General features: G+C 35.1%; 1 protein-coding gene across 1 annotated transcript in view; it reads right to left on the reverse strand.

The window, feature by feature from the left end:
* Cdk17 (cyclin dependent kinase 17) overlaps positions 1-23598 on the reverse strand; it is a 103799-nt gene extending 80201 nt beyond the window's left edge. The window contains exon 1 of the mRNA XM_076854969.1: positions 23018-23598. The gene's annotated coding sequence lies outside the window, so the exon portion shown is untranslated. The remainder of the gene's footprint in view (positions 1-23017) is intronic.
* Positions 23599-25021: the final 1423 nt, after the last annotated feature.

Consider the following 25021-nt stretch of genomic DNA (forward strand, 5'->3'; position numbering starts at 1 on the left):
AAATTTAATGTAAGCAAGGACAACCTGAAAGATGGTTCAAATAAATATCTCAATGTTGAAATATGAGCAATCATCTGTAAGATTAACCAGGCAACTCACAAGCTATAGACTAGCCAGCATATCCTTCAAGAATCATTAAAAATGTATGAAAAATGATTAGTATCTACTAATGCCAAGTATAATTTTTCTCTCATTAAGTGAGACTTAAATTTATATAATGCCCTACCCATCAGTTTTTCACACAATATTCACCTAAAAAGGTACTTGGAAACTCAAGGGGGAAAAGTACTTCAAAAAATCACTGATATTGACTGGTGACATGGCTCAGCAGTAGTATGCTTCAGCAGCATGCACAAGGTCCTGGGTTTGATCTCCAGCGTCACCAAAAAAAAAAAAAAAAAAAAATCAACTAATATGATTTTAGATAAAACAAATTCTAACTACTAAAAGGCCTCATCTTTTATCAATTTTCTCCTCTGTGAAAATAAAGGAAAGTGCTTTAAATAACAAAGGAATTAAAAAATAAACTTTTCACATATAATTTTTCAGCAATCATTTTGAAATACATGATCTCCGTGGGAGTACTAGAAGTTAACATTGTCAAAGAAATTCTTTTTCCTTTTTAATGTGTTAGAAAAAGTAGTTAAGCAGTATTATGTACCAATCTGTTCTAGAACATTATATACATTAATTCATTTAACCATAATATTAACTATAAGATTACTAAAATTATCCCCATTTTACATATGGAGAAATGTAGACAGTGAAACTTAAAACACACACACAGAGACACACAGATTATAGCAAGTAAGCAGAGGAGCCACTGAGAAATGAAACAGTAGAACACCCTGATTCATATTCTCAAACACTACATAATAACACATAACTTCCCTCAATAAATATGTACTGGTCGGAAGACATGATAGTTGTTCTTCTATGAGTTATAAAAATCAATGACTGAGAAGCACAACCTTTTTGTTTTTACTTAGACAGAACTGGTATTTCCTATACTAATGATCTCATGATCTCACAGCCTTCATATCTCTTTAATAAACATATCCCTAATTGTTTCTAATTAATTTAAGTACAAGGTTATGAACATCCTAGAGAAGAAAGGATATTTTGCTGTTTAACAATAAGACAGAAAAAGGAAGGTGGCTTTAAAAAAAAAAAAAAAGTCACTCTAGGTTATACACAAGGGAGGGAGAACAAATCTTTTTTTTGAGACACAAATCTTATTAAATACTTAGTATATTTTGAAAATGTAATTAAACACTTCAAAATGTATGTGACCAAACTGGAACACAGCTCAAGTAGTATTTTCTGCTAACTTCTATTAAGAGTTAAGATTTGATTAGAAACTACAATTGCTATACTTGTCTTATTTGATGCCCAGAAGAGTCTCATGAACTAGTATTGTTCTATCCATTTTACAAAATGAAATAGATTCCAAAATGTCAATAAATATACTTGCGATCACACAGTTAGGGAGGCTGGCCATTTCCAAAGTTTACAAAATTAAGACTATTTATTCATAGCTTTCTCCTGAGAGTAGATTTTTTTTTAAAAGAGAATTTTTTAAATTCTAATTTGTTATGTATGACAGCAGAATGCATTACAATTCATATTACACATATAGAGCACAATTTTTCATATCTCTGGTTGTACACAAAGTAGAGTCACATCATTCCTCTTCATACATGTACTTAGGATAAGGATGTCCATCTCATTACACGTCTTTATTACCCCCTCTCTTTACCTCCCTCCCCTTTGCTCTATCTAGAGTTCATGTAATCCACCCATACTCCCCCCACAACCCCATTATGAATCAGCATCCTTATATCAGAGAAAACATTTGGCATTTGTTTTTTGGGGATTGGCTAACTTCACTTAGCATTATATCTGAGTGTAGATTTGAGAAATGAAATTTGTTAAGTTACAAAGGCGTGACAGAGACAGCCCATAAGAATGTCCAATCCAGGGAGTAAGATCAAAGACAGGATCAGGATCCAGTTTCATTTTGCTCCAAAGCAGATTCTCCAAATGTGCACTGAGAAATTTTTACAGGGGGTCTTGAGATCAAAATAATTTTTACAATACTAAAATGTTATTTGCTCTTTCTACACTTATCTCACAAATGTACAGTTTTTATAGAGACTAAATTTCATAGAATACTGTAATAGATTAAAATGCAAAAATGTGCATTAAGATGTGAGAATCCATCAGTTTTCAAGTAAGCTACACATTAAAGGAGATCTGCGAGTATGTAATATAATGCATCTCTTCTCATATTATTTTGAAGTTATTTTTTCATTTAAAAATGTGTTAACATAATGTTTTCTATTTTAAATAAATTACAATTACTTACCATTTAAAATGTTTTCATATATATATAATAATAAATATATGCAAATATAACCCACCTAAATGAAAAGTCTTAAGAGTTTTCCATGAATATTTGAGTATAAAGAGAAGGCTGAAAACCCATTCTCTTAAACCTATTCCCAACCAATCTTCAAATCTACAATCTGGTCTTCTAGATTGATTTACTCACCAGGATTAAGTGGCCTATATAAATCGAAACTTCTGGGTTTTACCATATTATTTATTTGTTAAGGATGCTTTTTTTTTAAAAAAAAAAAATCCCTTATCCCATCACATCACTAATATCCCCCCAAAATTTGTTATATTAAGCCAATTATTTCAATTATTTCTTGTTCTACATTTTTAATTAACGCTATACTTTATTCTCTAGTTAGAATGGTTTCTATAGTTCTACATCCCTCAAAATAAACTAAAAAGTTATATCAAATCTATAAAACTGAAGGCTCTGCCTGACTCATGATAATCCCATTGATGTAAATATATCATATAGAGTAAAGCTAATCATTTGCTTTTTTAATATGTGAAATCTTTTTATCTTAAAATTTTTATTGGTGCATTATAATCATACATAATAGTGACATTCACTATTACATATTTGTACATGTATACAATAGAACAATAAAACTTGATTAATTTCATTTCTCAGTACCTCCTTTTTTCCTCCCTCCTCTACCCTTTTTTTTTGGTTTTGTTTTTGGTACTGCGGATTGTGCTCAGGGGCACTCGACCACTAAGCAACATCCCCAGTCCTATTTTGTATTTTATTTAAAGATAGGGTCTCACTGAGTTGCTTAGTGCCACCCAGTTGCTGAGGCTGGCTTTGAATTCTTGATCCTCCTGCCTCAGCCTCCCAAGCTGCTGGGATTACAGTCGTGCACCACCATGCCCAGTCTCATTTACCCTTTTAATCAATCTTAATTCCAACAATAAGAAATTAAAACAGCAATTTGGGACCTAATTTTAGTAGGAAAAATTAAGTAATAACACATACATTTACATATTTAAAAGGCCACATTCTTATAGTTACTATAAGAATGAAACCTTAATTCCCTTCAAAAATATTAAGTCCATATCATATGACACATTTTTCAATTATGACTAAATAATATTAGGTATTGTTTTTAATATTTTTTATAATACAAGTCTCACAAAATATTCTACTTTCTAAATAGTCATGCACATTTCAATGAGAATGTTCTTAGCATACTTGGCACAAGGTAAACATAAATTTTTCTCAGCATATTAAAAAGAAAAAATAAGAAGAATATGTATAACTTTATAGCCTTTGTCTTCAAGACACATCTGATCTGAACAACTCAACATACTATTTGTCATTCTGCAATTTATGACACAATAATGATTTATTATATTTTTAGAAAACTAATACTATAAAGCCTTTGTAAGACAAATTCTACTGGATAGGGGCCAACTTGCCTTGGCAACAGTGGAAGTCTTGGCAACATATTAAAAATGCCAGCACTCTTCAACCTTCTGGTAAAGTTTTTCTCTGAGGAAAGAAAAGGCTATTAAGAAAAAGATCACTCTTACATGATTAATTTTGAAGACTGGAAATACCCGCGAAAAAGAGTCTTCCCAAAACTGACCTTAAAACTATGAAATTACCATCACCTTACGAAAAACTTTGTGGTGACTGTATTTTTGGGGGGACACCTTAATCGTCTACCACATTAGTCGCTAAGTGGAAAATTAGAAATTGCTCACATACCAATTCTAATATGAAGGAACAAAACAACAAGTCAATTAACAAAGCATACCCCACTTTCTTTATAAGATCTATAGTAATCAAAACAATAAGAAGAAAATTTATACCTAACTCCATAGCCAAACTTTGGTTTTTTTCCCAAAGGTTTTCACTTTTACTCATAGGATTTTTCTATTGTAATACTTCCACTTATTTAGGAAATATCAGCCTATTACAAGTAGAAAAATTAAAGTACTGGATTAAATTAATATAAAATAAAAAGATGGTAAAATATGCAATATATGCATTACAAATGACAGATCATTTAAATATTCAAAGATAGGTTTCTCATGAGGACATAGAAAAACATTTAAAAACAGTGATTCTTGAATTAACTAAAATTCTCATCAACAGAATATTTTTGGTTATCTGAATTCTCCACTAAGTGGAATTAAATAGACTCCAGTTAATGAAAGACTGGCTATCTGGGCCTAGATTCTCCATTATTACCTGTTCGGTCTTGATCCTCAAAAGCTGAGAGGTAACATATTTCTACATTTAATTAATACCACAGTGAAATGTTAATTACATACTACTTTGACACTAGTGATGAAGGGTTTACAGCCTACAGGAAGTCCACTTTGTGTAACAAAAATTGAGAATAAGTTTTAGAGTAAGCCTAAACTAGGTTCAAATCCTGATTCCCTCATTTGGACATTGGTGAGAATAAGAAGTCTGACACTGAGAAAGCCATGCTCAGTTTTCTTTTTCAAGAAGGAATTAACAACTATCTCAAAAGAATGTAACATCTAAATTAGAATTGATGTATTGTGGCTAGCACGAGGTGAAGCATCCAACAGACATTACTTCCTCTACTATACTTTCAAAAAATGAACATCAAATATATGTGCTGTATGTAAAACTGCAGGCTACACACCATTGACCATCTCTCTTCCCCATCACAGTCAAAATGAGATAAACTTTTGTGGGGTAACATGTGAGCCAAGTTCATAAAATTATTAGTACAAAAATATTCTCAATTTTAAATAACTAACTTCCACGATGTTAAATGCATTTATGAACATCAAAATTAACCCCACTATTATGTATAAACTAAAAAATAGATTTAAAAAACCTACAAACAGAATTTCCCAATATATAATACCTATGTTAATAACATCATAACAGATTTAACATTTGTATACACTCAACATCTGTACACACTCAAAAACACTGTTAAAGGAAAATTCATCACTGGAGCCAACTGATCTTTTTCCACTTAGGCATATAAGGCCTATGTGCTGACCCTGTTACTTTTCAGCCCCATCTTTAGAGATCACATACCCAGTAAGTACTTTCATTGTCTCAGTGAAATTATTTGTAACTTCCATTCCTTTCAGGTGTTTTGTTCAGGCCTCTCTGCTTTACACAAGCATATCCCTCTACCCAGAACCACTAGGTCCTCCCATTCTTCATCCCATGCTCTGTCCTGGCAAATTCTTATTCTTTCTTTATAATTCTATTTTAAAACCCCTTCATCCCAAAAAACATGGCCAGAGACCTCAAAGCCCTGTGAAAACCAGGTAGAGGAAGGACAAATTTACTTCTCCACAGAAGTAAAAATAACTTCAGACAGGCTTAATACTGGTCAAGTAGTTTTAAGGGTAAGTAAGCAGAACATGTGAGAATATTCTTCAGAAAGAAAGGAAGTGGCACAACAAAGCAGCTTTGCTATTGTCACTCCACAGGCAGGGAGCAGGAGAAAGTTACATGTACTTCTGACTATTTCAGTGTATAGTCAGATGGCAACATTTTGGTTAATGATGAGACTGCACATACAACAGTGATCCCATAAGATTACAATGGAGCTGAAAAATTCCTACCACCTAGAGACATCAAAATGCAACCCATCACTTATATATTTGTGGTGATGTTAGTTAGTATGAGTAAATCTACTGTAATGCCAGTCATAAAAAAAAAAAAAATTCAATTACGTGTAGTACACATTACTTGATAATGATTTTGAACAATTATGTTACTGTCTATGTATTTGCTACGCTACACTTTTCACTCTTATTAGAGTATATTCCTTCTACTTATATGCAAAATGCTTACTATAAAATAATATGCCACATTTATGCTAGTAGCAACCTCAAACATCTTGTTTGCCACATCTCGATTGTGTGGCAAAAAGCCATGTTGAGTGACTGACCTATAATATCCAGACTTGTATAAGCACACTATCATATCTGCATAATGAAGACTCCTAATGCTACATTTTGCAGAATGTGTCCCCATCATTTACTGAAGCAGAACTGTATATGCTTATCTATCCCAATCTTGACTTACCTAAGGCTTTCTCCACATCTATACATTGACATCAGCACTGCTGAACAGTCACATAACAAAGCAGTTTTGATCAACAAACCTAAATGAGTGTCAACACTGATTAACAATCTTACTACATTTCTCAGCTAAGCTTGATCTCCCACTCTCTCCAATGCTCACTTCAAACCATATCCAATAACATACATAATAATCTCTTCCCCACCTATCACAACTGCATTTGTACATATTTGTAAACAGTTGATATTAAAGACAGAAACCTGCAAGCAGAAATTTCCTCAACTAACCTACACCAATATAACTACCCTATATTCTTACCTATCTTTCCCAATTTTATAGGAGTTTGACCACTCCCACATCAGCCTTAAAAACATTTCCTTGACTTCCCTATAACAATATACTGGTTTTCTTTCAACCTCTGGCCATTCCTTTTCAGGTTTATTCCACTCTTGCCCTACCCCCAGACACCCCCCCACACACAAATACATACCAGTGTGGCCATTAAAAACTTAAAAGTCCCAAGCATTTTTCATATTATTTGTTTCCTTCATAGGCAAGCTCATTCATAGACATGACTTCAATATTCTGACTCCCAGATTTCTCTCTTTGACCCTGACTTCTTCACTGGGCTGAAGACTCATATCCAACTGTGTCTGCTTGGGTGTTTTACATACCTTAACTGTTAAAGTTAGGCCTGATTCCTCAGGTGAAAAAATTCAAAGTCAAACCACTCACCAAAAAAAATGTATTGCCTTTATAGATGTGCCCAGGAATTAGACATTTTATAAATACATTTTGAGTGAGCACTGAGAACTGAAACTGTCTACCCTGAGTTTACAGTCTACAATAACTATCACTGTCATCTGTCTTCAACAAATGACTTTACTATTCCAGGAAAGTCTTGTGAAGTAGATAAGAGTTCCAAATAACTTCATTGTTCATTTCAGGAACTTCCAAAAAAACCCATACAAACCAAATCAGAATATTCATTTTTTTAATAAACAACGGGTAAATGACTGTTCACTTTCCAAGACTGAAAATCTTACCTTAAAACCTTTGCCTTGCTAAGTCTGTCAATCCTAAACTATTACATCATGAACCTTTCTCTAATTCCAAATGTTATGGTTTGGATCTGGAAAGTCTCAGTGTTCAGAGGTAGGGCTTTGGAAAATGATTGGATCATGAGGGATCTGACCTTATTAGTGGATTAATCCAGTGATGGCTGAATGGACTCCTGGTAGGTGGGACCTATTTGGAGGAAATAGGTTAATGGGGAAGGGGATGCTCTTTGAGTGTTTATCTTCTCTCCAGCTCCTCCCCTTCCTTCATCCCTTCCAACTTCCTGGCTGCCATCAGCTGAGCAACTTTCCTCTGCTACACACTTCTGCCATGAGATTGTTCCTCACCTTAGGTCCAAAGCAATAGAGCCAGGAGATCACATTCTGGTCACAGAGATAAAAAGCTAACAGTAATCAAGTCTTACATTGAAATACCCGTCTTAAGCTAGACTCCAACCCCTCAATGTAATACCCCAACTTTGCTGTCCCTTTCCACTACACTATACTTTTCACCACAACACCCCTTACCCCCATGAAGATGCTACCAACTCTGGAAATGTGAGCTCTCCTTTGTTGCTAAAAGCTAGAAACTCAACAGGTGATTTCTGGTAGTCATTCCATAGCCCTACCAGATACCATTCCAAATGTCTATTAAAAATTCAGTTCAGCAATACTAGACTCATAACAGTGTGGGGAAAATATTCATTCTATATTAGGCAGTATCCATTGACACTACTGATATCCCAGTTTCTCAATAATACAACTAACTGGTTCACTCATTATATTTTGAATGCCTCTTTATTTAGAGGTTACAAATATCACAGAGGTCAAAGTATCACTGAGGAATTCTAAGGAAGGGAAGAAATAGATCACAGATAAACTTAATAATCTAAGCAAGAATCATGAGAAACAGAATGGGGAAAGTTGAATATATGAATAATCCACAATACTATGAAAAATATTATAAAATATATTACAATTTAAGAGTGAAAAGAATATTCCATAAGGAGAAAATGTTTGGGCATTTCTTTTACTAGAAATCACTTAAAACACAAAGACCAAGGCATGCTTATGTAAGAGTAATTTGAAAGAAAAGGTAAAGCATTTAAAATGCCCCAAAGAGGGCTGAAGTTGTGGCTTAGTGGTTGAGTGCTTGCCTAGCATGTATGAGGCACTAGGCTCCACCCTCGGCACCACATAAAAATAAATAAAATAAATGTTTCCATCTACAACTAAAGAAAAATTTAAAAAATAAATAAAAATAAAAATAAAATGCCCCGAAGATGGGGAGAATTAAAACATCCCAATTTTAAGATTAAGTGAAAAGGAACACATGTTCTTTCATGGAAGAATAATATGTATTCATTCCCTTAAAATCTTACTATAATAAAGCCTTTTGTAACTATATTTTAAAATCCAGAAACATAAAAGGGAAAATTATACAATGGTATTAAAGAAAAACAAAGTTTTGCATTAAAAAAAAAAAACTATAAACAACCTAAAAAAATTGCAACCCATCATACATAAGGAGCTTATCTCCTTATAGAGAACTCCTAAAGCCAAGAAAAAAAAGACCAATGACCTAATAGAAAAACAAAGGTCATGAGAGTTCAATGGGAAAAAAATTAAATGTCCGCTGGACATATGAAAAAATACCTAACATCACTGATAAAGAGAGAAACACAACAGCCTCAATTACACCAGTTCTCATCTATCAAACTGACAAAAAGAATTCTAAGTCTGACAACATATTCAGCAGGCAACACTATGGAAAAATGCTTCATATACTTTCAGGTAATACTATGGCAATCTGGCAGTATCTACCACAGTGACAAAAGCATTTATCTTATTTTAAATAAGCTTTTATTTTAGAATTTTTTAGATTTATATAAAAATTGTAAATTGTACCAGATTCTTCTATTTCACAAATCCAGTTTTTACTATTAAGATCTTACAATAGTATGGTACCCTGTTATAATTAATGAACAAATACTAATGCATTATTATTTACTCAAGTCCATTCTTTATTTAGATTTCCTTAGTTTTTACCTAATATATTATTTCTGTTTCCAGGCCCTGTCCAGTTTACCACATTATATTGTAATAGTCATGTCTTCTTAGGTTACTCTTGGCTGTAACAGTCTCTCTAGACTTCCCTGTTTTTGATGATCTTGACAGTTTTGAGGAGTAATATACAAATATTTTGTACAAAGCTCCTCAACTGGGATTTGTTTCATGTTTTTTTTTTTTTTTTTTTTTTTTTTCATGATTAGACTGGGGTTATGGTTTTAGGGAAGGAAGACCACAGAAGTAAAGTGTCACTCTCATCACATCATGCTATCGATATGATTTATCACTGTTAATGCTAACTTTGATCACATGATTGAGGTGACCATTTCTCCCAAGTCAAGTTATTCTTTTCCCAATTTTCCATACTGTACTATTTTGAAAGAAGTTACACAGTGTAGGGTATACCTCCTTGAGAACTGAACAGCTACATGAATCATTTGGAATTCTTCTGCACAAAAGATTCATTTACTCTTTCTCATTTATTTAATTGACCATTTATTTTTATCAGTATAAACTCATGAATAATATTTTATGCTTTGGTTATAATTCAACACTACTTCATTTTGTTGCACAAATTTTCCCCAGTATTGGTCACTGGAAATTCTTTCACTGAGCTATGTCCCTTCAACAAAGCCCACTCAATTTCTTGTTTGGTATTCCTTATATTTCAGCATTATAATATGCTCCAGTTTTGCCTTTTATTTGTATCTTCTGCCCCAATCCTAAAACCAGCCATTTCACCAAGGAGGATTTTTTAATAGGAAAATGGCATTAGAAACTAAGATCTGAGTATTAGATATGCTCATTGCTACTAAGTCATTGCTTCTAGGTCCTTTCAAGTTCACAAAGCAAGAAAATGACCCAGTGACCCTGGTTCTCAAAATCAAAATGATACATTCACTTGTACAAGTAGGGAAAAAAAAAAAAAAAAAATATATATATATATATATATATATATATATATATAGTTTGTTTCATATTCATTTGACACTGTAGAGGCAAAAGATAGGAAACAATTACAGTGTCCACATAGGATCAAGTGACTAGACTATGCTACATCCACATAATGAAATACTACACAGATCTTTAAAGATCAACATCTTTGTCTAGTTATGGAAAGAGCTCCAAAATAAAATATACATTTGTTTATATTTGCAAAAAAGAAACAGGAAAGATAAATAGGATACTAAAAGAAATGTTTACCTATAAAAGGTGCGGGAAGAGAACAAAGAGGAAGAGAACAAAGAGGAAACAAGACTTTTCTGTATCCCCCTATATACTGATTTAAAAACATTTTTTAAAAATTAGGTTGAATTTTTTAAAATAACTTAAAATGCCTACCAAAATAGAAGAATCTGAAGAGTTCAAATACTAAGGAAAGGGGAAAAAAAATTCATTTCTGAAGAGTAAATACTATGAGACAAGGAAATCTGATTTAACAGCTATTATGTACTGGAGCTGGGGTTGTGGCTCAGCGGTAAAGCGCTTGCCTAGTATGTGCGAGGTGCTGGGTTCGATCCTCTGTACCACATAAAAATAAATAAAATAAAGGTATTGTGTCCAACTACAACTAAAAAATAAAAATAAAAAAGGAACTATTATGTACCAAAAAATTACTTGTAAATTTTAGTACAACAGAGTATTTCAAGTCAAACTCAGTTGAATTTAATGTACTGAGATGCACTACAGTTGCTAAAATGAGCCTATTCATAGAACCTGTACCTAACTTAGTAACTATTTAAATGGAGAGTGTTATATGATCTCATATTTAGCAGGGAGTTTAAGGAACTGCAAAATCATTTCTAAAGGTATAATTAGTAGATGTATTCTTGATTATAAAATGTGCTGATATTTATAATTAAATAGAAGGGTTTATCATTTCTGCATTTTGTAAATCTACTATTTATATTTCTGATTTCCCCCAACAAAATGGGGAAACTGATTTCTAACATATAGAAACATGTCCTTATTGAGAGAGAAAAATGGCAAAGGGTTTGCAAATTAAACACATTTTTCCAAGTGTTCCTAAGAGATGTTAAAAACAATTTTCATCTCTCTGAGGTGAACCAAACTAGAAAAAAGAGGGGGAGAGGTGGTAAACTCTTCATGGGGGAAGCAACCCTTTGAGGCTATTTCTGAAATGTTAACATATCACAAAAGGACACCCATTCAACTTTCACAAGCAGCTCATTTGCAATTATGCACAAAACTTTCCAAAATAGTTCATTATAGAAACATGATATTCTGCCTAAAAAATGTTCGATATGCAGCTCAATTCTATAGATTAAAAAACTCTTACTCCTTAACTGGGATATCTCTTTCTTTGACCTCATTGCCTACCACTACTACCTACACAGCAACCTTATTTCTTTACATGTACCACATGGAACTATTCATTAGATGGAAAATAACAAAAAATATTTTTAAAGAAATGTAAATCTTTTTTCATACCTCCCTTTTACAGCTTTTTAATTCTAGGAAGTGTTTCTCTACTCACAAAGCTTTAGCATTACCTCCTCTAAGAAATAGACCTAACATCTTAGGCAAAATGTCATTTTCTCCTTTCTTCATAACCACAAGTTCATCTTTGATGGTAAGACAAACTGATAAAATCTCTAATACACTACCTAATCTTTTACTGAGATGCTCTAACTGGTATAATCTGGCCAATGGTTAAGAACAAATCTATTCCAATTCCTGATGCAACTCTTATAGACACACTGACGTATCTAAGGTTCACGTTTTATAGTAGAGAGGTAGTTTTGAAGAAACAATAAGAGACAGAGCTGAAAGAGCTAACTGCAATTTTCCTCCCATAACCAACTTTTTATCTTAATTCTACATTTTTTTGCACACCACTTATAAAAGTAGAATTTAAAAACATATAAGAATATCAAACTGTTGGGGGAAAAAACCTGAGTGTATCACCATATCAGGTAATAATATATATTATAAAGCACCAATAATAAAAAACAACCTGAAAGGAGTATGTAAATAAGCAACTGAATAAAAAATATGATTTTTAATAAAATTATACATAACTATTTGCTCTGAAATGAAGAAAATATCATTCAATAATTTTTTTAAAAAGAAGAAACTACAAAGATTCAAAGAATGTTAATAGTCTCCTTAGAAATTTGAAGTGAAAATACAAAGGTGGTGGAACCAACCAAAGAAATTCAAATACAAGTTATGGCATTCTTTCTACAAACCAATTATCAAAACCAAGTATTTTAAATATTGTAATACTAAAAATAGATGTGGTATATTATTAGTGGTACTGGGACTAATGGCAATCCCAGAAAAAAGTTCATAGACTTTGATTTGAGAATGGCATTTCTGGGCATCTACTCTAAGGAAGTGAACATCAAAGTGGAGAGACAGGGAAGGAGGTGTCACATGCTCAAAATGTCACAGAATAATTTAAAATAGAAAAATATGAAAAATAATAATTTACATCAAATACTATAAAACAATTAAACCTTTTTGATGGACTGACAAAAAAAAACCCTAAAATGATAGCCATAAAAATTAATTAGGGGGCTGGGGTTGTGACTCAGCGTGTGCGAGGCCCTGGGTTCGATCCTCAACGCTACATAAAAATAAATAAACAAAATAAGGGTATTGTGTTTAACTAAAAAAATAAAATATTTAAAAAAAAAATTGGTATTTTTTAAAAATTCTTACATTAAATCACAAAAATTATCTTAAACAAAAAGTACCTTTAAAAAACTATTTATTAAAAAAAAGACAAGGAAATATCTGATGATAATGACTGCATCAGGGAATTTAGATTCTCTAATTTCTACATTGTTATATATTTTTAAAATAACTTTCAAAACATAATAATAGAGTCAGACAGAAAACAGTAAGATACTGAGAAGAAATAAACTAAAAGACTATGACAAAACCATTCACTAAAAGGATAAAAATAAATAAAACAAATGGAACAGAAGACTTTTGTACATAAACTTTAAAAGATTCTCCCACCAAAAAAACCTGATAAAACTAGAAAGTTCAAAGTAGAATTAAAAAAGGAAGGAAACATAAGATGTTAATACAGAATGAAGGAAAATTTAAATCACTTTGCCTTCACTTTAGTTTATATGAGTGGATCTTTCCTTAACACTATGCTAAAACCTAAGAACAGCTTTTCTAAAACTCTAGAACCCATTAAGAATCACACAGAACATTAGAAACCCAAACCCAGAGGCTGACTGAGTTGTTCTGTGCTTGAAATTACACAGACAGACACACTTAGAGACACACACACATAGACAGACGGACACACACACACACACACACACACTTAGTTTTTGTTACTGCTGTTGTTTTTTTAATCACACTTTTGAAATTCAGGGCAGGGCAACTCACTCACTAAGAAGAACAAAATATCATATAAGATAATGAATAATAAACATCCAAGCAGATTTTTTTAGACAAAGAATAAAATGCAACAACAGTTTCTTCTTTTAAGTAAGTTTTATGACCAGTTATTCTACTTTAATTTTAAAAAACTTAAGTTACACATAAGAGTCATTAACAAAGAATGAATATTCTTTAGACTATTTAGACGTCAAACAATGGTAGAAGCACAGATCTAAACAAGGGAAATGGAACATGGGCAAATGGTTAAGAGAAAAATTTTACTGGCCCTAAGAAACAGCATATCAATGTACTTACTGAAAAAGTAAGGCTTCTTTATTTTTAATGGCCATTAGTTAAGAAAAACAATGAGGGAATCAGGGGTATAGCTCAGTGGTAGAGTACTTGTCTAGAATATATAAGGCCCTGTGTTCAATCCCCAGCACCCCTAAAAAATAAAGAAAAGAAACAATAATGAATACCTTAGATTATTTTGTCCTCACCCGAACCTCTTCCCCCAGTATACATGAAGGACACACCGTATATCCATTAGTAATACCAGTTCACTACAGGAGTGATTTCTCAAATTGAGTGGGTGGAGAGGTTTATTGGAAAATCCAGGAGGTATGAATACTTTAAAAAGCCAAAGAGATGATGTTGATTCAACAGTCCTTGTGAATCACTAATTTAAACATTCATCAACCTGAAGGAATAGATTGGTTAAATAAATTTACTACCATTATCAATAATTCTTCTCATTATATAAAGAATAACAAAATAATTGCTAACTGTGAGTGCTCACTAGGTGCAATACTTTGCAAATTGCTTTACATTCATTATTTCAAATTCCCAGAACACTATCAAATAGGTTTTCTGTTCTTTCCCAATCTGACCTTAAAGAATTAACTGTCTCATAATCCCATAATCATGTTACTGCTCAAGTACTCTTTATGATATAAAAAATGAAAACATATTCTAGACTATATTAAATAGAAACTTGAGTTGTAGATTTTTTCCAAAAAAATGATACCTAATATAAATGTTTCAGTCATTTTATAACGTCCTGGGGGATGAAGGTGGAAATCAGAGAGAAGAGAAAAGAAAGTTTAAATAATAAGAATATATATTGAAAAGGGAAAGGTCAGCAAAAACATATGCTGACTAATTTATTACAAAATACAATGCTGACTCTACTCTTTCTGAAAAGATAAATGTAGGTAAATCATGATTTCAAAAATTTAACTATTATAAAAACTTTCCATGTATTATGACCATATAATAAGTTGAAGGATTTTAAAAAGCACTAAATCTCATAAACTATGAAAATTAATTTTTAAAAGTCATATTTCAAATACATTGTTATGATTTATATTAGGTGTCTCCCAAAAGCTCATTTGTGAGACAATGCAAGAAAGTTTAGAGGCGAAACTGGGCTAGGACAGCCTTAACCTAATCAATGCATTAATCGCTAATAGGGGTTACCTGGTTAGTAAGTAACTATAGGCAGTAAGGATATAACTGGAGGAGGTAGGTCACTGAGGGCAGGCCCTTGGGGTATATATTTGGTCCCTCTCTCTGATGTTCTGCCTCACCTCTAGCCTAGAACAAAGGAGTCAATCATATATGAACTAAGACCTCTGAAACCATGATCCCCCAAGTAAAATTTTCCTCCTCTAATTGTTCTTGTGAGGTCTTTTGGTCAAAGAAATTAAAAAGCTGACTAAAACACACTGTTACCAAGCCATAATCTCTGATTTCTAAAGTAAGTCTATTAATATACTACTAAAGCAAAAGTAAAATTTAAAACTCACTTTTTAAAGTCTTTAATTTTAAAAGTAAACCATAAAATAGTTTTGAACTAACAATAGTAAGTCTATTGAAAAGCAAACTCCTAGTCAACTGTATACATAAACTATCAAGGTAGCAGAAATGACATTAAATGTACTACTCAATCCTCTGAGGACAATTCTGCACTTTACTTTAGTAAATGTATTTAAGTCTAGTACTGCAAAAATACCTGAATTTTATTAGAGATAAAATATTCTCCGTTAAATCAAATTTTACTATTGATATTTACCAATGCTTGACCTTTAAAAATTGACCTTTAAGGGGCTGAGGTTGTGGCTCAGTGGTAGAGTGCATGCCTAGCATGTGTGAGGCACTGGATTTGATCCCCAGCATCACATAAAAATAAACAAACAAAATAAAGGTATTCTGTTCATCTAGAACTAAAAATTTTAAAAAAGCATTTTCTTTACATATAATAAATAATGTAATGCTATATATATTTCAATCTGTCTAAAAAGACAATAATCTTTGAAGGCTACGTCACTTTCCTATTTTCACTAACAAGTTAGTACAGACCACATGTAATTAACAAGTCTCAATAATGGAAAATTACTGTCCAAATTGGCCTAAAAACTGCTTCTAGATTACTCTCAACCAACTATCATTAACACTGTATAGCTCCAATATTCAAAACCTTTGTTGACTTTTTTTATTTTCTACTGTATCAGAATTTACTTTTGAGTAGGGTGCAATGGTGCACACCTGTAATCCCAGCAATTCTGGAAGCTGGAGGTAGGAAGATTGTGAGTGCAAAGCCAGTCTCAGCAACTTAGTGAGGCTCTAATTAACTCAGTACCCTGTCTCTAAATAAAATATAAAAAAAGGGCTGGGGATGTGGCTCAGGGTTAAGCACCCCTGGGCTCAATCCCTGGTACTAATGAACGAAAGAAATGAAAATTTACTTTTGACTGCTTCTAGGCCATGACTACTCTGACCCTAATTTACTAATCAATAATGAAGCAATCAATGTTGCTTCTCCTAATCCCAGTATTAAACAATATATAATATGGGGAGAGTACAGGAAAAAAAAAAGCAGTCCCTCTGGAGCACAATGTCAGTCAAAAGAAGGACAGTCTTGAAAATGACATTTGACCTCAAAAATAAAAACTTCTCTCCAAGGAAATGTCACAGCATTGTAATTTCAACATATCAATCTCTTTGTCTTTGAATTACAGCACCTACCAGTGTCTAGTACACATTCCCATTCTCCTCTGATCTTTTTTTTTTAGTACTAAAAAACACACATATTAACTGTAGAAGACTATCTCAATTTAGAATAATAAGAACTTCCATGTTGTTAACTGGTAATTTCTCACAAATTTATTAATTTTTATCAACTTTTGTATTATTGAACATTAACACATACTAAAAATAATGTTATCAATTAAAAATATAGCTGGATTAAATATATGATATGAGAAGACAAAGTTAATAACTAACCTAGAATAGAGGAAAAGAATAATTATCTTTGGGTACTTTTCCCATATTTTACAAACATACAAACAAAATTTAGAAAATTCTTGAAAGTATTTAAACTATCTGTAAAAAGAAACAAGAATGTGTTTTATTACTAAAATATAAACAAAGCAATTTTTATATTAAATTAATATTTATGGCAACAAAAAAAAGCAAGTTTCTTTTCACTCTTTCTCAGGTTAAAGAACCATCTTCAGGAAATAACATTTTCTGTTCTTTGAATGTGAGCATGAGATAAGATATATATATATATTAACAGTAGTAATTTGCTATTTTTATGTCATAAGGATCAGTTTTCGATAGAAAAAGTCATGGCAAGAAATGAGTAATTTGGTCTCATTTCAATTTAATTGTATATAGACACATATGAATGAAAACGTGTTCAAAATATATGCCTTACTTACAAGCAATACCAATACTAAAAGCCAATGGGTACCTGTGCATATAAAATTTATCTGCCTTTAGAAAAATTTTCACTCACTAATGGAGCAACCTATATAGCATATGCATCTGGAATGCTTTGGTGGCACAAACTCAAATACTGTAAGCTAATTTTAACACATGTAAAATCAAAACAAATAAGTAAACACATAAGTAAAATTAAAAAGAAAACAAAGTAGAAATACTTCCATAACAATGCCACTTATTCTTTTGCTTTCCAACATTCATATTCATTTCATCTTATGCATAAAGAACTGATAAATTCATGATTTTAAATAATTATGCAAATATTTTAAATATCTTTTAAAATATTTTAAATAGCATCCAATTTGAATTCATTGAGTAATAAACATGTTCTATGTTATACATTTTATATGGCTCCATTTTAAGTAGTAAAAGTAACTTAATTAAGTTTAAATCCAATTTTGATTAGAGTTTCCAATTTACCACTCTTAATAAAGAACAAACATTAATACTGAACTAATTTTTCAGCATTCCATGCCAGGGGAAACACTAAAGCATAATGGTCTGAAGGCTAAAATGGAATCTCAGGATCACTGTAGTGGTAGGACCCTGGAGACAATTATTTAACCTATAGTCCTTATTTTACTCATCTGAAAACAGGTATAATACCTATATGATGGACTTTTTGTGAAGACTTAATAAAACAATATAGTACCTAGCAGAGGATGTCATTAATGCTAATTTCTGTCACAAAGTTTATATTATGCACTGAATGTTTAAGTGACCCCCCAAATTTCTAAGCCAAGATTCTAATCTCCCAGAGTGAGAGTTCTGGATGTGAACCTCTAGGAGGTAATTAGATTTAGATTAGGTCCTGCAGGTGCGCATTCATAATGAGATTTGTGCCATTACAAGAGGAAGAGAAAAACAGCTCTCCCTCTCTACCATTCCTCCCCTTCACCTACAGGCACCAGAGGAAAGTCCAGGAGACCCATATTAGGAAGGCAGCCCTCTACAAAGCAGGAAACAGGCCTTCACCAAAACTCTAAATTGGCACCCCCATGTCAAACTTCTAGATTCCAAATCTGTGAGAAAATATGTTTGTTTTTTAAGCCAACCCACTGTATGGTATCTTGTTATGGCAGCTTGAGTATACTGTTAGGTTATTTTAAAATGTATTTTTAAAAAGAGACTTTGGAAAGCAAGATAATTTTCATGTCATCCCAATATGCTATGGATCTACAAATCTACCTTCTCAAATACAGTATCCACTACCATAAGTTACTGCAGAACACAATAACAACATTATTTGATTTACTGGTAGATGTCTATTGATTTTCCAAGTTGGCCAACAGGGAGAGAAAATAGGGTAGGAACAGAAAGCTACACTCAATACATTTTTCTGGCCCTTGGCAATTCTTCTTTCCAGGTCAATATTTCACAGACATCAAAAGTAAACACCAACTAACTATACTGTAAGCAAAATAATGACAAAGAATCCACTAATGACAATAAGAATTCTTGAAAGTCAGTCTAGGGCTGGGGCTGTACCTTAGTGGCAGAGAACTTGGCTAGCATGCACTAGGCACTGGGTTCAATCCTCAGCACCACATAAAAATAAGAAAATAAAATATTCTGTCCATCTACAATTACAAAAAAATAAATTTTTTTTTAAAAGTCAGTCTAGGGACTGGGGTTGTGGCTCAGAGGCAGAGCTCGCGCCTACCATGCATGAGGCACTGGGTTCGATCCTCAGCACCACATAAAAATAAAAAGATATTGTGTTCACCTATAACTAAAAAATAAATATATTTTTTTAAAGTCAGTCTAATCCCTTCTTCCTCGCCACTAATTCAAAGAAAATGGCAACATTACAGGTTGAATGCTAGTGAACTGTACCAAGTTTTCTGGTGTAAGCAGTTTTTTATTTCATGAATGCTATCTAAAGCACATTTTAAATGCCATAAATTGTTGCTTATGTTCAGCATTTAAAATGCAAAATGCCACCATTATTTTATAAAATGGATTCTAAATAACTATTTCCTATTTAAAAGGTTAAGCTGAAATTGCTCACTTAAAATTCAAAAGAACCTAAAATTATTCTTCTTTTCCTTGTAGAAAAGGAGTGAAGGAGAATTCATGAAGTAGATGATTTAAAAAAAAAAAAAAAAAAAAAAACCCAAGTTGGATTTAACATGTTTAACATGTAACAGCTTTTTTCCCCAATGAAGCAACAATTTCATTAAGTAATTATCACACTGAAAGTATAAAAGCTATGTAGAAGAATGCCAGGACATGATGCTATAATTTTATAAAGACTAGGAAATAACGATAAATATTTAAAATATAACATCTTATAAATATTCAGCATTAATAGACAATAAATAAATGGGCAAAATATAGTGTGCACAGATAACTTTTCTAATATTAAGGGACATCATTGTCTTCACTTTTGAATAACTTCCTCAGTTGCCATTATAACTTCTACTGTTCACAATAAAATATTTGTGCTGTTTTTTCAGTTAGCACTACCTTCATCAATGAAGAGAATGAAGGCAGATATTATTACTGAAAAACACACAGAGCAAAGCCAATGATTTTATACTAGCTCTTGCCACCAAAATTCTAGGACGAAACCAGTATATGAAAATTAAATGTACCAACAGACATACATAAAAATCTGCTTAGTCAATACAGCTATCCTGTGCTACAAAGTAAAAGAATTTATATTTTCTATATTTTATGAAACTATGACTTATGAGAAAAAGATCACATATATAGAGGTATCACAGACATTGAATCAATTCTTCTAAGTTCATCTTTCCTTACTATGTATCTCTTTTCTTTTGTCTTTCTGGTAAACAGAACACATATGACAGTCTACATTATTTTAAATAGCCAACACTGAAAGTTACTTTGTTTGGCCTGAACCAAGGATGAGAATAAATTATACACTTATAAAAGCTTATTTTAGTCACAGGCAAATTAAGATATTAACAATGCTTTAATTTTACGTTTACTTTTTTTCTAATTATAAAAGTAATGTGAAAATTGATAAAAATACAGAGAAAAAAATGAATTGCCAATAACTTCTACCATCCAGAAACTTTCCTTGTCTTTTTGGTATATTTCCTTCCAGTGATGTAAATTTTGAATATCTAATCAAGCCCTAATAAACATGAAGTAAAAAAAGAAGAAAATTAATGGACCCTTATTATGGCCTTTCACTATATTATTTAAAAAACATATCATCACAATTATGAATATAAGTAGTTAATTTCACAAATGTCTCTAAAACAGACCGAGTAGGGTGTGTAGGGAGTCCCACAATTCAGAGACAGGACCCTAAACTAAAATCTCTTAATTTTTATAGTATCAATACTTTAATGGAAGTAAGCAACAAGATCTGACTCTTTTTACAGTGATACCAACATTAATGTTCCTACATTAAACAGGCTTTACTTCAATAATCTTTCCATTCATATGTCAATAATATTTTTATTTTCATTATTAAATAATCAAGTAATGAATTATACTTGCCTAATAATTTTAAAACAACTTAAACTCAAAGACTTATATTTTTGAAGCACATCATTCAAACTTAGTGCTTCTGGCCTATAAGATGCTTTGCCAGGTAAAAGGATAACACCTATTATATTCCCAAATTCTCTCTCATGATGTTAAAAATTAAAAATAGAATATATCTTAAATATAGACACATTTCTTTTGTTGCAACCCATTTCTGATGCAAGCATGCAGATGCTAGAATTACAAAGACTGAAAAAAGACTTCATTAACAAAGCAACATCCCAACCTTAAGTCAACTCAACAGACTCAAAACAAAACAAAACCAGTGATATTACTAATAGCACTTCTCTTTTCTGAAAATTTAATTTTCAGCCTATTTCTAGCTTCAAAGGAGATTTTGGTTCAACTCAAGGGATCAGAAGTCTTAAAATCCCATTCATTTTCTTCTGTCCAATGTGTTAACAAAGTCGGTCTAAAACACAGTAACTCGTATTTATTACTTTCATCTTGTTACACTAACCCTTTTTTATAAAGAAATCCTTCAACAAAGACCCCCCCAAAAAAAATAAAATAAAATAAAGTTTGAGGAAAGAATTGTCCATCTTTAAGTCAAGCATTTCCTGATAAGTGACAGAAGGTCCGGCTGACTACACTTTGCTGAACCTAGAAATGGCCAAGACTCAAAACAAAATCTGGTACTTCTGTGTCTAGAAAATTAATTTGGCTAAGAGGCAATAAAACATAATCAACGAGGTGTCTTCAGTGGACACATTAACATAAAAGAGAGGCGCCACGTATATTCAACTAAATGTGTGTTTTTTTGCCATTTTTTTACAGAAGAAAAGCTAATTGTTAATGGCCATGTGACACTCTAGGTCCCAGAAAGGAAAGGGTGGGAGTAAGAGAGGAGTTCAAGGCAGTTCAGGGTCAGAACAAGCTCAGGCATCCTGTCATTAGCAAACGTTCCCCAAGCTGAAGGCAAAATACTGCTTACCCAAAAAAGGAGTGGGTGAAAAGTGGGGGGAGGAGAGAGGGAAACCACAAGAGAGTCAATGTGGCAGTGTGGGGGTGATGGGAGGGAGAGAAACCTGGAGCTATCCAGCTGAGTTGGGGAGCAAAAGAATCCGGCACAAAAACGCCGAGAAAAACGACAGCGACGAGACAACACTCGGCACCCCTCCACTGGTTCTTTGGGTTGCCCGCATTCCCTCCACCTCCGCTCTTGACCAACACTCAGGGGTGTGACCCGTCAGCAGGAGGCTGCCCAGATCTTTGTCTCGGCCCGCTCCCCACGCGAGGGCTCCTCCTCCCCCTCTTCCGCGCTCCCACCCGCGCACAGCCTCGTCTCCAAGGAGCTGGAAGCGCCGCGGCCACCGCCTCCTCGCCCACCTCCTGCGGACCCGCGCCCCTTCCTTCCCCGCCCGGGGGCGGCGGGGCAGCGCCACCCGCGCTTCCAGCTCCACCCCCGCCGAGGGGACCTTTGTGTCTCAGGGGACTTTCCGCCTCTTCCCCTCCTCCGCCTCGCGGGGACACCGGCCTCCCCTGGAGACCGAAGCCGCAGCAAGCACCGGAGGCGGCGGCGAGAGGCGCCTCCCGGGAAGGAGCTGGACAGACACTCACCCACACCCACACCCTTCCCCACCCCCCGGAAATGCCCGGGCGACCCGGGGGCCGGGGCCGACCCGACGGGTGACAGGCACGCGCGAGCCCCCTGCACCGCGCCGCCGCCCTCAACTTCCCGGCCGGGCCAGAGCCGACCCGCGTCCCCGCCCGCCCCTCCTTCCCACGCACCCTCTAGGCCCGGGGGCAACCGGGGGCAGCGCCGCCAACTCACCAGCAAGTGCGGGACCGCGTCCCGGGGCGAGGCGCGAAGGGAAAGCGGCTCCGCCGACGCCCGCGGCGACCGGATGCAGGTCCGGGTCCCAGCGGTCGGCAGCCCCGAGGCGCCTCCGCGGCGCAGGCCTCCGCCGCCGCCTTCCGGCTCTGGCAGAGGGAACGGAGCTCCGAGAGGGCCGGCAGCTGCTTCACGCGTCGCCAAGCCCCCCGGTCAACATGGCTCCCCGGCCGCCGAACCGCGCGGCCGGCCCACTAATCCCCGCCGAGAAGCCGCGGCGGGAGCGGAGCGAGCGGGAGGCGAGACGCCTGGCTGAGGCTGCCCGGTCGGGCGCCGGCTCCTTCTTCTGGGCTGTGGGGCTGGACGGCGGGGAGCTGAAGAGAACGCGGGCGGCCGCTTTCGCTCGCTGCGTGTGCGTCGCTTTCTCACTCGGCGGCTGCGGATTGACGCCTCCGCCTGTTCCCCGGAGGAGAGCGAGCAAGCGAGAAAAAAGACTTTTATTGAAACGATCCAACCAGCGGCGGCGGCGGAGAAAGGCGACCGGCCGCGGGAGCTTCCCCCACCCCCGCCAGGGCTGCTCGCCGGGGGCAGCGCGACCCCTGCCGGCGGCGGCGGTGGGGGCGGGGCGGCGAGCCGTGGGCGGGGCCTGCGGGGCGGGGTACCCCAGAAACCCGCGCCCCGAGCCCAGGGCCTCATTTTTCCCCCCTGGCTTCTGGAACAGCCAGGGGCGCGAGGAGACCCTTCGCGGGCGACAAGGCCAGGCAGTGCCCGCCACAGCGACTGCGGAAGAAATTCTCCCTGTAATTCAGCTCCTTCATCTTTCCGCCATCCCCAAACAAAACCAAAAACTCTTTGCTTCAATTATCCAAGTAATTACTGTGCAAAGGATCAGTGCCACTGTTCTCTACTGGCTTTCTAGAGTTAATGTCACGGGACCCACACTGAAGCCTGTTGACCGCTGCAACTTTTCTCCCGCGTTGGGTGTGAGTGGGTACTGCGGCGACTGTCATTCACCGATACATGCTGTTGAAGCATCTATTGACATGTTACAATGTTTTTATATATTATATTCTTGGAAATATGCTAAGTCGCCAAAGGACTGAGGATCGAGCTGGGATGAAAGACAATCAACAATTGCAATGAAAGCCTGAGAGTTGAGAGAGGGGAAATACTAGGTGCTGTGAGAACTTAAGGACTACTGTTGCAGTTTGGTTTTGTTTTCCAGGGGGAGGCGGGCTGCAAGAGGTTGGCCCAGTTTCTGTAAATGTTTTTATTTTCTTCTTTCCCAGAGGCTAAAAGCTAGTTTAGGAATGAACAGCAGAGTGAAAGTGAAGACAAACTAAAGTAATACTGAACCAGTTTTTTCCACAAATAAGGATAAAAGCATAAAGTAAAAACAAACCCCTAGAGGGGGATAATGAGAATATTGAAAGAAGAGAATAGGGACCGGATGTAGACAACCTAAACAAGGAAAAAAAAAAAAAAACACTTAACCACATAAAAGGCCTGTGAAGTCAGAAATTTTTTTTTTTTTCATTTTAACACCTGGAAGAACACAATATCATTTTTAATGCAATTTCAGATCACATATCTTAGGGGCTTCTGACAGTTTTCTTCTTAGAGTCCACCTGCTGACTTCTTTCTCATATTTTACTGGGCAAAGTTGACTTTATCTAATATCCAACAATCATGCATGTCAATCAGACTTCTCTGCTAAAAATTATCAGGACACAATTAGACACAATTGTGTTCCACACATATTTAACACTTGTGCACCATATAAGAATGCAAATATGTATAACAAGATTTCCTTTAGAACAAGTATGCCTTTTTGTTTTTTTAATTAGTTAATTTATTTAGCTTTTTGTTTGTTCGTTTGTTCCCAGGATTGAACTCAGGGCCCTTAACCACTGAGCCACATCCCCAGGCCTTTTTTATAATTTATTTTGAGACAGGGTCTGCTAGATTGCTTGGGGCCTTGCCAAGTTGCTGAGGTTGGCCGTG

Source organism: Callospermophilus lateralis, chromosome 4, assembly GCF_048772815.1.
Source record: "Callospermophilus lateralis isolate mCalLat2 chromosome 4, mCalLat2.hap1, whole genome shotgun sequence".
Taxonomy (NCBI): domain Eukaryota; kingdom Metazoa; phylum Chordata; class Mammalia; order Rodentia; family Sciuridae; genus Callospermophilus; species Callospermophilus lateralis.